The sequence below is a fragment of the Triturus cristatus genome, chromosome 11, assembly GCF_964204655.1.
Source record: "Triturus cristatus chromosome 11, aTriCri1.1, whole genome shotgun sequence".
In the NCBI taxonomy this organism is placed as follows: domain Eukaryota; kingdom Metazoa; phylum Chordata; class Amphibia; order Caudata; family Salamandridae; genus Triturus; species Triturus cristatus.
In genome coordinates, this window is record NC_140594.1 from 1,146,412,368 (window position 1) to 1,146,424,658 (window position 12,291).

At 41.5% G+C, this 12,291-nt stretch overlaps 1 protein-coding gene across 1 annotated transcript in view; it reads left to right on the forward strand.

Moving 5' to 3' along the window:
* Nucleotides 1-12,291, forward strand: part of LOC146788605 (uncharacterized) — a 278,749-nt gene that overhangs the window by 220,820 nt on the left and 45,638 nt on the right. The window lies entirely within an intron of this gene.

Below are 12,291 nucleotides of genomic sequence, written 5' to 3' on the forward strand. Positions count from 1 at the left end.
CAAATTACAATTATTCACCAATTAATTATTAATTAACAATACATTAATTAGCAATAACAACAAATAAAACGAAAAAATAAACTATTTATATTTACTATATTTCACTAACTAATAACAATTAATTACCAATTAATAAATAATTAACAATTAATTATTAATAAATACAAATAAATAAAAAATATCATTATTTATTTTAATTTAATTACATCCCACCCTATTCCCCTATAAACCCACAACCCACTACACATAAATATTCACATAATTAATTTAATTATCAATTAATCACTTAATAAAATTAAATCACCAATTAATTATTAATTAACAATTAATTAATTAACAATGACAATAAATAAATATTATTAATAAACTAATTATAACTAATATAATTAACCAATTAATAACATTAATTTACAATTAATAATTAATTAACAATTAATTAATCATAAATACCAATTAAACAATACATATTAATTCATTAATTATAATTAAATTACTTCCCACCCTATTCCCCTATAAACCCACAACCCGCTCTGATACTAAAACGCTAAATTAACTTAAAAATAATTATTAATCTCTAAACATTTATTTTTAAATGTATTAAAATACATTACAATAATCTTTAACATACAAATAAAATACATATTAAAATACATAACACTAAAAAAATATCGATATAATTGACATCGATATTTTTGCTTACGATATTACTTACATCTATATTAATTACTTCGATATTATTTACTTCGATATTACTTACCTTGGGGTCGATATTCTGTCCATCGATATTCTTGACTTCGATATTCTGTCCCTACGATATTAAAAACTCGATATTATTGTAGGTCGATTTTAAAAACTCGATATTTTGGCTGTCCACTCCTACATGTTTCAGCATAGCAGCCTTGATCACGGACAGAGGGCAGTTGCAAAATGCGTACGTACCGGCATATTTAAATACTTTTAGTCACATGACTGTTCAAAAACTGCTTCTCCCACAATGCAGCATGATAATCAGGTAAGTATTACAGTACATGAGATAATACTCGTTGTTTAGGAAAGTTCCAAATATTCTCGCAACTTCATGGTGCATTTAATGTTAATAACATCCAGATGGAAAGAACAGTCACGGAAAATAAAAGTCAATAGTGATATTTGTTAAAGTCACCTTGAATCAAAAACGGCTTTGTTTCCAGAACGATTAATGGAACGGTCAGTCCCATCAAATCCCTTCCAAACTGCCACTGCTTTTGCTGTAGTAGCATCTCCTCGGTAGGTTTGGTGGCAGCCAGTGGGTCATGCTCCCTTGTTTAAATCACAAGAAAAGTCTCCAAATAGGGAGCCCCCAACCCTTCAGGGCGGCCTCATGTACGGGCATGGAGAAACCCGCTAATTCTACCAACAGACAAAACGAGCGAGGCCCACTTCTGGAGAGGAACATCTTTAATTACAAGTAATGCCGTCCGTGAGCCCTCCATAGTCCTACATGTTTCAGCATAGCAGCCTTGATCACGGACAGAGGGCAGTTGCAAAATGCGTACGTACCGGCATATTTAAATACTTTTAGTCACATGACTGTTCAAAAACTGCTTCTCCCACAATGCACCATGATAATCAGGTAAGTATTACAGTACATGGGAGAAGCAGTTTTTGAACAGTCATGTGACTAAAAGTATTTAAATATGCCGGTACGTACGCATTTTGCAAAACTGTCCGTGATCAAGGCTGCTATGCTGAAACATGTAGGACTATGGAGGGCTCACGGACAGCATTACTTGTAATTAAAGATGTTCCTCTCCAGAAGCGCATATATATATATATATATACATATCTTATTAAAGGTTTAAAAAAATTGCACATTCTAATTATCTACTGACAGTCGCCAGTAGGTAGTTAGGACCTATTTTCCATAGGAAATCCGCAACATTCTATTTGGAATAACGTTGGCGCCGATTGACGAATCTTCGCGAAATTTTCCGAACTTTGGCCAGCTCCGGTCCGCTCCCATCCTGAAAATTTCAAGGTGATTCGTCAAGCGGGGGCCGAGAAAAAAGGGGGATCCCAAAACACATTTTCCCCATGCATTTTCCCATAGGACCTGTTGACACAGCTACAGCCCGAACTGCTGAACGGAATTACACCAAATTTGGCAAAGAGGTAGTCCTCAGTTCAGACTCGTGCCTTTTGCTTAAATGGTGTAAATCCGTTCAGTAGTTCCTGAGAAAAAGAGTTAAAAAGATAGATATATCTGGGCGGAGCCTAACCACACATCTCATCGTGAGATCTGATTGGCTGTCAGTACTTCATCCAAGAAGTGTTGGCAGCCATCTTGGGACCAATATACATGATAGCACCTCATTAAAAAACATTGCCAATAATAGAAGATTTTAAGACTTTAGTTACCTCAGAAATCATTTGTTGATGGTACTATACTCATTTTAGGAATTGTGGTGTGTTCTAAGGTGATTTTACCATGTGAAAAAGCCTTCTGCTGTGATATCATGAATCATGTTTGAGAGAAAACTATTTTCTCATGCTTTTCCCACAGAGGTTTGGAAGGTGATCTATAAGCTAAACTGAGAGCATATTTTCTGTAAATTCACATTATCTTTCTCAGTCATGTGAGAATGAAGTCTGACATTCTCAGTAAAACATGTACATCCAACAAGGGCAGAGACTGTCAGTTGATTCCTTTGTGTTCTACTGCAGCTTCCCAGAGTGTTCTAAAGAACAACTAGAGCGCTAACAGTCCTACTTATGACAAACGTATGGCACACCTGAAGCCATCTTGATTGGAATAAAGTGGTAACACTTAAAACATTTAATTTACAAAGGAACAAAATGAAGGGGTTCATTTTGCCATAGAAATTATGATTAGTGCTACAGAAAGAAAAATTAGGGCACATTTTGACTTCTCAAATCCTCTTCTATTTCATAAAAAAAATTCTGACATGCAGACTGAAACATGCACTTTGAATACCAGCAGCAGACTTCCCTGGTGAGCAGTAGCTTTACTACAGTGATCTAATGAGCAACTAGAGTGCTAACATTCAGAATTTATGGCAAATGTGTGACACATCTGAATGCCTTCTTGATGGAACCAAAGTAAAAAACTGAAAGTATGTCCTACTAAGGAGACTGAAGTAAATGAGGAAATTAGGAAACTTCATAACAAATAAATCTCCCAAGATGGCCACCAGAGACAAAAGAGCCCAAATGCAGCACAAATATCACCTAGATGTAGCCCACATGTAGCCCAATGACAGAAGTGTGCAAAACACTTATTTTTTGTGTATTTGCAGTTTTATATAGTGCAGACTTGTCAGGTATTGGAGTGCTTTACATGAGCATTGGTTACATCACACAAGATCAAATTCATTTTGGTTGTGGACATGGGAAGATTAAGTGATTTGACCAGAATCACAGAATGTTGAGCTGAAGCAGAAACTCCAACCTGGTTCCCTAGTTGCAAAGTCTGCAGCTCTGGAAGTAACACCACATCCTCTCCCCTAAGTACAACATTTAATCAAGTGGTCAATTGGATAAAAAACATAAAGATTACAAATAATTTAAAAGTTCTTAGTCGCTATTTGAAAACTCAGAAAATATGTCCTCATTTTAATTTTCTTATAGCACTAACCATCATTTTGATGCAAATAAGACCCTCTCATATATGTAATTTCTAAAGGAAATGCTCTAGGTATTACAGTTTTGATTACATCAAGATGACGTCAGGCGTTCCACACTTTTGTAATAAATATAGAATTTTAGCAATCTAGTTGTTCATTGGGATACTGTTGAGAGGCAGAGGCCAGGGGCACGGACTCTGAAAATTGGAGGCAGGTAGGAGAGTGCAGAGGCAACAATTTGACCACACTGGGCAGGCAGGAAGGGCATTGGCAGCACAACAGACTATGGAGGGCAGTGGAAAGTGGGGCAGGGGCAACAAACCAACAATACAGGACTTGCAAGAGAGGCTGTGGCTATAATAGACCATTGTGGGCAGAAGGAAGAGGCAGTGGTAGTACAACCATACATGCCAACAGACCCGTTTCAGCCAGGAAACGTCCAATGTTTTTAAGCTCAAATGGGATTTATTTGATCTGTCTCCTGTCTACAATCTCCTCTTTTTCAATGTAACTCAAAGGGGAAAATCAATACCCCAGTTTTTTTTCAAAATCTCCCTCTTACCAAGTTCAAAATGTTCGCAAGTATGGTACATTGGATCATGGTAGGCAGGAGGAATTGGGGTAGGGACATGGACTCGGATAACAGAGGGCAGGAGGGACAGGGATAGGTGCACCAAACGGACCCTACAGGGCAGGCATCAGGGTTTGCAGCAGCACAATACATCACACAGGGCATGCCGGACGGGAGTGCAGCACAACAATCCATAGAAAGCAATAGGGAGGGGACAGGACCATGCACATGGACAACAGAGAACCGAGGGGAAAGAGGCAATGGTAGCTAGCTGACCATAATGGACAGACAGGAGAGAGAGCTGCAGCATAACAGACCATAAAGGGCAGGAGGGACGGATCAGGGGTATTACAATGGAACAGACAAGCCAGGAGGGAGGGAATAGGGGTCTGCACATGGAAACAGAGGGCTGGGGGCAAAGGGGCAGGGTAGGAGCAGCAAGATGTCTGGGCACTGCTGGGAGGACTCTGCACCCACCCCTCCTATGTCTGGGCACTGCTGGGAGTGATAGGCACCCACCCCTTCTATGTATGGGCACTGCTAGGAGTGATAGGCACCCACCCCTCCTATGTCTGGGCACTGCTGGGAGGACTCTGCACCCACCTCTCATATGTCTGGGCACTGCTGGGAGTGATAGGCACCCACCCCTCCTATGTCTGGGCACTGCTGGGAGTGATAGGCACCCACCCCTCCTATGTCTGGGCACTGCTGGGAGGACTCTGCACCCACCCCTCCTGTGTCTGGGCGCTGCTGGGAGTGATAGGCACCCACCCCTCCTATGTCTGGGCACTGCTGGGAGTGATAGGCACCCACCCCTCCTATGTCTGGGCACTGCTGGGAGGACTCTGCACCCACCCCTCATATGTCTGGGCACTGCTGGGAGTGATAGGCACCCACACCTCCTATGTCTGGGCACTGCTGGGAGGGATAGGCACCCACCCCTCCTATGTCTGGGCACTGCTGGGAGTGATAGGCACCCACCCCTCCTATGTCTGGGCACTGCTGGGAGGACTCTGCACCCACCCCTCCTATTTCTGGGCACTGCTGGGAGTGATAGGCACCCACCCCTCCTATGTCTGGGCACTGCTGGGAGGGATAGGCACGCACCCCTCCTATGTCTGGGCACTGCTGGGAGGACTCTGCACCCACCCCTCATATGTCTGGGCACTGCTGGGAGTGATAGGCAACCACCCCTCCTATGTCTGGGCACTGCTGGGAGTGATAGGCACCCACCCCTCCTATGTCTGGGCACTGCTGGGAGTGATAGGCACCCACCCCTATGTCTCTGTCCACTGTTGTGGATTGTATCACGACACCCACCCACCCGCCTGCACCCTTGGTGCAGTACACTGCTCACCTGGGCATCACCCCCCCCCCCCCAATATACTGGTCAGATGCTGCACCAGGCACTTTGACATCATTCGTGGCTTGTAGCCATGTTTCAATGATGTAATGGTGCCCTAGGGGTAGGCGTGGTACGACCCGTACCCACGCTCTGCAGGCCTGGGTACGGCCCGTACCCATCAATTGAGACAAGGTAACCCCCTAATAAATTAATTTGAGGTCAGGGAACAGGGGGAACAAGAAACAACAAACTAGAATGTACACTATCCCTCTAGACCTAAATTTCTTTTACTTTATGTGGGTTTGCATGGAGAAAAAACAACAACTATATATGTATATTTTATCTATTTTATTCATTTTTTAATTTCTTTTTACATTGTATTCTCATATAAGCAAAATTCATCTCTTATTTTTTTTAAAAAAACACCAACTATACAAGATAAGTTATTTCTCCTTTGTGTGAGCACAACTCTATTTCCACTGTGCACAAATGTATAGCAAGTTTTTACAAATGCTTTGGTATAAGACAACCAAATTAAATACAAAAATGGGTAGAAAGATTGTTATCAAAAACATACAAATCTCGACATTAATTCAAAAGATATCCCCACACCAATTACACCTCTGAACATACTCCATACATATCACTTTCATATACAACATTCATACTCCACCCCAAGAAAACCAACATGCACAGAACTAGCCAGCCAGGGGTGAACCACTCAACCCTCTGGTGCTATGCTGAGCGTTGGGGTGTTTCACACAAGCTGGTCGACGCACGTTTCGGTGGCCTAGTCTTCTTTGAGTACCACCTTCCTCAGGACCTGTTGCTACGTGTTTTTGTCACGGGCAAGGGTGGGGGAACTGGTTTTCTGAAAATCAATTAAATAATGTTAAAAATATATTTCTAGCCTAGTATTCCCATGTCTATATCCCACACGAGAATGTACAATTTATCTCCAATGTATAAAACTCAAGAGAGTTTTCTTTATTGTCAAGATAGCAATAGTGCCACTGAATTTGCTTCTCTTTGGGTTGTATTAGAAAAAGTTTCTGAGGAAATAGTAAGAGAATGAGACAAACACAGAAAAGAAAGAGCATAGATTCCTGACAACCCCGATTCTGCAACAGCTCTCATATGTATCTAAAAAACAATGTCACTTTATTCTGATTATTAATATTCTGTCTAATGTTTCGGACTAACTTCTCCTTATTCATTCTAAGTATGAAAGAGTAAAAATAACATAGTCTACCTGTTTTAAGTAACCTACTTGTTCTATACGTACCCTTCCTTATAATCTTTTCTTGTTACTTTTCCTTCTTCTCAGGCCACCGCATTTGTAGATATCTGCGAGGGGGTCGATGGTGCCCTTCTTATTGGGTGCCCTAGTCAGTAATGTAAGAGAAAGGGAATATTCACATTATGCGGAGTCCTGGTAGGAACTACCCTGGAGGCGAATTCCGCGGTTGTTTAAAGCTGTCTACTGCAATGGAAACCACTGCCCTTTAGACATTTTCGCTCAATGATAATGGTGTGTAGTCTCTACCCCACTTGTTCCCGCAGGGGCCACTCAAAAGCATTCACTTATATTGGTCACCATTTTAACTCTTTACCTGTAGTGGGTGGATGCCTCGCGGGCATCACAAACCGCACTACGTCCGCGCTCTGTCTATTCCAATATTGTTACTGTCTTCAAAGCAATAATAAAATACAGCTCCTGCTACCTTCAGCAGTAACTATCTATACAATCTCTCAACGGGGTGTCTTACCTGCCGGTGATGGCGTATGTCCACCAGCCTCGATTCCTGACGTAAACCGGCTCCGATAGAATGGCAGGCAATACTGTTGCCTTTTTATATTCTAAGTGGTCGTGATACAAGGTTGCTAATGCAGAGCACCTGCAGCGTATTATGACGAGCTGCGTAGCGCGACTGCTAACGTTATCTGTTCGTGGATGACTGTGTTACCAACGGCGCCATCTTGGAGTGGCGGATTTAAAGATATGGTTTATATAAATTCCATCTGATCTCCCAAGTATTCCAGACCATTAGTGCAAACATTAATCCAGTTTTACAAAGGTGCAGGAATAAGGTATCTAACCTGCTCATATACTTATGTGGGGCAGTTTCGTAGTATATTGCTGCGTCCCACATGGTCTGGCTGCTCTACTTACATCACGGAGCATAGTCGCCATCTTAAGCCGGGTCAATGCTGGTTTACATATTGCGAATAGTCTGATTGCTCTTGGTCGCCATCTTAAGCCGGGTAGGTGCTAGTTAACGTATTACGAATAATATGACTGCTCTTAGTTATTCTACCGGGATACTATGCAGAACACAGCCGCCATCATAGGCAGAGCCAATATTTGTATGCATGCACTGGAACAATGTAGACATCAAAACATGGGGGGTGAGAAATGAACCCGGCCCAACACATACGCAATGCAACACCAGGAAATCAGCACCTCTATATGCGGGCAAGCAAAGTACATGTTTACAATTGCATGCAGAGGCCTCTTGTTGTTTCCCCAATCTCCCTCCTTTTTCCCCACTTTGTATGTGTATGTAGGTCATGAAGTGACACATAGTGAAGATTGACACACTTTGCGTAGACGCACCAAAAGATATGACAGTAATATGGTAGTACAAGATCCTTGATAGTCGGTGAAGACAGGGAATAAGAAGCATAGTAAGCTATTGTATATAGTACAGATGACCCCTTATCTTGTGTGCCATACTATTTCTTCGTTCAGACCGGTTTTAACTGTATCTAGGGTATAGATCCAGTAGGTCTCACGAACTTTTCTCACTTCTTGTGTGTCTTTCCCTGGGATGTTTTTTATCTTTTCTAAGATCAACCATCTCAGTTCATTTTCATTGTGTTGCAGGTCAATACAGTGTTGGACCATAGGACTCAGTAATTTTTTTGTTTTGATGGCAGATCTGTGTTCGCTGTAGCGAGTTCTAAACTCACGACCTGTCTCACCTATGTAACCTAATGCACAAGGGCACAATATGAGGTACACAAGGTTTTGGCTCCTACAGTTTGTGAAATCACGTAGTCTGCCTGTCTTTCCTTGATAACACCAAGTTTCGGTGACAAGGGCACTGTCACAAGCGATACATGTACCACATTTGTGGTTGCCTAGGATCGGAGGTCCTACTAACGTTGTTTGTGAGTTCAATTGTTTCTTTTTGGGCCTTGTATGTACAAGGCTGTCCTTGAGGTTCCGATTTCTACGATATGAAAGGATAGGTTTTTGGATGATCTCTTGCCCTTCATCGGCATTTAAAATATGCCAGTTTTTATTCAGGACCTTCTTTATTTTAAAATTTAAAGTCGAGTGATTCACAACACAAACCATTTTGTCATTCTTGGGGCGAGTGTTTCCTGCTAAGAGGGCATCGCGATTATAATAGCGTGCCCTTTTATAGGCAGATCTGATCAGACGTTTGGGGTAACCTCGTGTAAGTAGTCTCTGTTTTAGGTCTTCCCCATGTTTATCAAAGTCTTGGATGTTAGAACAGTTACGTCTAATTCGCAGGAACTCCCCGAAGGGGATGGAATCTTTTTGACAATTTGGGTGGTAGCTAGTGTGTGCCAGGATAGTGTTTTTGGATGTTGGTTTCCTAAAGAAACTGACAGAGATCTTACCATCCTCTGCTTGTATGATTATATCCAGAAACTCTACAGATATGGTACTTCTATGATAGGTGAATCTCAAATTCTTGTCGCTGGCATTCAACCAGTCTAGGAAGATAGTCAGGGTTTCTGCATCTCCACGCCAAATGAAAAAAATGTCGTCAATGAATCTATGCCATCTATGAACATTCTCGTAGAACGGAGCTATTTCATTGAAAATGTGTTTTAGTTCGTATTCGCCCATATATATATTGGCCACACTAGGGGCACAAGATGCCCCCATGCTGGTCCCTTTGATTTGATGATAGAGATCCCCTCTAAAGTCAAAGTAGTTGTTTGTCAGCACTATCTCCAAGCAGTCAACTATAAAGGTGTTAGGTCTGTCTCCTGGTGTTCTCACCCCCCATGTTTTGATGTCTACATTGTTCCAGTGCATGCATACAAATATTGGCTCCGCCTATGATGGCGGCTGTGTTCTGCATAGTATCCCGGTAGAATAACTAAGAGCAGTCATATTATTCGTAATACGTTAACTAGCACCTACCCGGCTTAAGATGGCGACCAAGAGCAATCAGACTATTCGCAATATGTAAACCAGCATTGACCCGGCTTAAGATGGCGACTATGCTCCGTGATGTAAGTAGAGCAGCCAGACCATGTGGGACGCAGCAATATACTACGAAACTGCCCCACATAAGTATATGAGCAGGTTAGATACCTTATTACTGCACCTTTGTAAAACTGAATTAATGTTTGCACTAATGGTCTGGAATACTTGGGAGATCAGATGGAATCTATATAAACCATATCTTTAAATCCGCCACTCCAAGATGGCGCCGTTGGTAACACAGTCATCCACGAACAGATAACGTTAGCAGTCGCGCTACGCAGCTCGTCATAATACGCTGCAGGTGCTCTGCATTAGCAACCTTGTATCACGACCACTTAGAATATAAAAAGGCAACAGTATTGCCTGCCATTCTATCGGAGCCGGTTTACGTCAAGAATCGAGGCTGGTGGACATACGCCATCACCGGCAGGTAAGACACCCCGTTGAGAGATTGTATAGATAGTTACTGCTGAAGGTAGCAGGAGCTGTATTTTATTATTGCTTTGAAGACAGTAACAATATTGGAATAGACAGAGCGCGGACGTAGTGCGGTTTGTGATGCCCGCGAGGCATCCACCCACTACAGGTAAAGAGTTAATATGGTGACCAATATAAGTGAATGCTTTTGAGTGGCCCCTGCGGGAACAAGTGGGGTAGAGACTATACACCATTATCATTGAGCGAAAATGTCTAAAGGGCAGTGGTTTCCATTGCAGTAGACAGCTTTAAACAACCGCGGAATTCGCCTCCAGGGTAGTTCCTACCAGGACTCCGCATAATGTGAATATTCCCTTTCTCTTACATTACTGACTAGGGCACCCAATAAGAAGGGCACCATCGACCCCCTCGCAGATATCTACAAATGCGGTGGCCTGAGAAGAAGGAAAAGTAACAAGAAAAGATTATAAGGAAGGGTACGTATAGAACAAGTAGGTTACTTAAAACAGACTGACCCCCTAAGAATGGAACATACAGCTTAATCCGTATTGCTCGTAACCCCTAAAGTAATAACTTCCAGCTTTTATCGTTACATGCAGGCACGAAATGACTACATGAAGGTTGAATCTAACCGTGCTCCTTCGGGGTAATACTCAGATCACTCACCACGTGATGACTCAAGGACTTTGAACTTGAAGATTTAGACGCAGTTTGACCAAGGTATACATATTATATGTAAGACTGGCATCTGTAGGACAATAACACAGCTAATAAATAGGTATAAACATAATAAGCCCAGTCACTGACAATAGGAAAAAAAAATGTGTTTCCTTACAGCACCAGTTAGATCAGGATTATATTAAAAAAAAGAAATCATATGAGACACAACCACAGTAAGTGGGCGCTGCTACCAGAACATCGATACAGAACAGGTAGACTATGTTATTTTTACTCTTTCATACTTAGAATGAATAAGGAGAAGTTAGTCCGAAACATTAGACAGAATATTAATAATCAGAATAAAGTGACATTGTTTTTTAGATACATATGAGAGCTGTTGCAGAATCGGGGTTGTCAGGAATCTATGCTCTTTCTTTTCTGTGTTTGTCTCATTCTCTTACTATTTCCTCAGAAACTTTTTCTAATACAACCCAAAGAGAAGCAAATTCAGTGGCACTATTGCTATCTTGACAATAAAGAAAACTCTCTTGAGTTTTATACATTGGAGATAAATTGTACATTCTCGTGTGGGATATAGACATGGGAATACTAGGCTAGAAATATATTTTTAACATTATTTAATTGATTTTCAGAAAACCAGTTCCCCCACCCTTGCCCGTGACAAAAACACGTAGCAACAGGTCCTGAGGAAGGTGGTACTCAAAGAAGACTAGGCCACCGAAACGTGCGTCGACCAGCTTGTGTGAAACACCCCAACGCTCAGCATAGCACCAGAGGGTTGAGTGGTTCACCCCTGGCTGGCTAGTTCTGTGCATGTTGGTTTTCTTGGGGTGGAGTATGAATGTTGTGTATGAAAGTGATATGTATGGAGTATGTTCAGAGGTGTAATTGGTGTGGGGATATCTTTTGAATTAATGTCGAGATTTGTATGTTTTTGATAACAATCTTTCTACCCATTTTTGTATTTAATTTGGTTGTCTTATACCAAAGCATTTGTAAAAACTTGCTATACATTTGTGCACAGTGGAAATAGAGTTGTGCTCACACAAAGGAGAAATAACTAATCTTGTATAGTTGGTGTTTTTTTAAAAAAAATAAGAGATGAATTTTGCTTATATGAGAAAACAATGTAAAAAGAAATTAAAAAATGAATAAAATAGATAAAATATACATATATAGTTGTTGTTTTTTCTCCATGCAAACTCACATAAAGTAAAAGAAATGTAGGTCTAGAGGGATAGTGTACATTCTAGTTTACGGCCCGTACCGATGCCTTTAGAACGTGGGTACGGTGCGTACCCCCATTGTTGGGGTGCCGTAGGGGTACGCACCGTACCCAGGCCTTCAGAGCGTGGGTACGGGTCGTACCACGCGTACCCCT